Raw genomic sequence first — 2,066 nt, forward strand, 5'->3', positions numbered from 1 at the left:
CCTATTTGCAAGCTAGATGCCCTTCCTTCTCTTCATTAGATGAATCCCATCTCTATGTAGCCATCTTTCTTCTTGGAACAACATCCCATGGTCAAAGAAGCCAAAGTCCTACTGACAGCACCATCTGCACAGCCATACACTGATCTACAGGATGCGTCCTGGGCCCTTCCCCTTCTGCCTGGGCCCTTCCCCTTGTCCGGAAAGATTGAGAACACCACCTGTACCATTTTGACTTCCTCTTCACTCCCTCAGCTGAACTTGCCTTTCTTTCCTATTTCCAATGATTTCTGTTTCTTTACCAGCCTTAAATGTTTGGCAAACATCACCAAATGGGGCCTCAGACAATTTACCCACAATCCCTCTGTCACCTCTTCTCTCAGCCTATTACATATGATTGAGTGGCCCTGCTTTCCATGAGGTGGAGCTGGACCAGGTTGCCCTACATCTCATCTGCATATAAATCTTTGGAGGATCTCAGGTCTCATGACAAGAACACCTGGTTCCAGTCATGAGTGAAGGGCTTATTATCACATGGATCATTTGTAGGGGCGTATCTAGAGTACACACATACACTAAGCCGTGCTGAGCTATGGGGTCACCATGGCTTGAAATGCTGTTGACTCTGCTGGGGCCTAGCTTAGTGAACTGTATGGTAAATTATGAGCTTTTAGTTTGTGCTAGGTTCAAAAGTGTTGTTTAAAAGTGTGTTTATGTACTACAGGTTTCCCTACATTTATGCTGTACATGCATTCCTGAAAAATGATGCATAACTCAAATTTACACTTTACAATGTAACAATTAGGGATATGTTCCAAGACCTCAGTTGCATTGACCCCCAGACCCATTTCTACCACTTTTACCAGACAATTTTGGTGCTCGCCAACAGTACACACAAGCACAGGGCACTATCACAGTGGGAATGGCAACTAAAGAAACACGTCACAGACAACAAGTGAGGAGCACAGATCCACACAAGAGACTATATTTTGGTGTGTCACTCTCACTGTGCACCACACAAAGCAGCTGACTGTGGGGAATGATCGGGGAGCTGGGGGAATTGAACCGGGCACTGGGGAGAAGACCCTGTTCATTCCCCCAGCCCTTAATCATTCCCCCGGTTCCCCAATCATTCTCCCCAGCCCCCGTGGCTTCTCCCAGGGTTGCTGGCTCAAGCCGTGGCTCGGCTGGCTGCTCCCCCAGCTGCCCCCCAACCAAGGCGAGGCAGGCAGTGCTGGCAGCCCTGAGAGAAGCCATGGGGGCTGGGGGGATGATTGGGGAGCTGGGGGATTGAACTGAAAACTCAAACCAGGAGCTGGGGGGAAGTCCCTGTTCATTGCCCCAGCCCCCAATCACTCCCCCAGCTTTTGGCTTGATCCCCCAGCTCCCAATCATTCCCCCAGCTCCCTGATCATTACCCCCATCCCCCATGGCTTCTCCCAGGGCTGCCAGCACTGCCTGCCTGCCTTGCCCTAGTGTGGGGAGCAGCCAGGGGAGCAGCCAGATGAGCCATGGCTTCTCTGGAGGCTGCCAGCTCAAGCTGGGGCTTGTCCAGCTGCTCCTCCAGTTGCTGCCACCGGCACTGCCTAGTGCCTGCCTGTATAGTCTATGGCTGAATCTCTCTGAATCAATCTGGAGGCTTCCAATTTGACTTGGAGAGATTAATGGGCCTCCTGATTCAATTCAGATTCAGAGATTTGGCCTTTGAAACGGGCTGAACCTTCTCCAAATTGAATCAGCTGCCGAAGCTTTGCACAGCCTACCCCATATCACATACTGTTCTGGAAGCACAGAGGATCAAAAGCCTTTTTTCAAGGCTGGAAGGGACGTAGAGCCATCACACACCAACAAAATTTACAAGGGTGGGGCCAGCGGGATGATGAAATTTCTCCATGTGCATTACAGAGACTATAGGCTGTCCCAGTCTGTGGCACAGCACACAGGCAGCCTGACTAAGGCTACTATTAAGTTACAATAGCATCCATAACATATGCATATTAGTCCTCTGCCAATACAGAATCCAAGTGACACCAAAATTTGGGGGGAGGTGAGCACTCTAGCAGGGAGTG

The sequence above is a fragment of the Gavialis gangeticus genome, unplaced genomic scaffold (genome assembly GCF_001723915.1).
Source record: "Gavialis gangeticus isolate Ggan-Ray unplaced genomic scaffold, GavGan_comp1, whole genome shotgun sequence".
NCBI classification, from domain to species: Eukaryota; Metazoa; Chordata; order Crocodylia; family Gavialidae; genus Gavialis; species Gavialis gangeticus.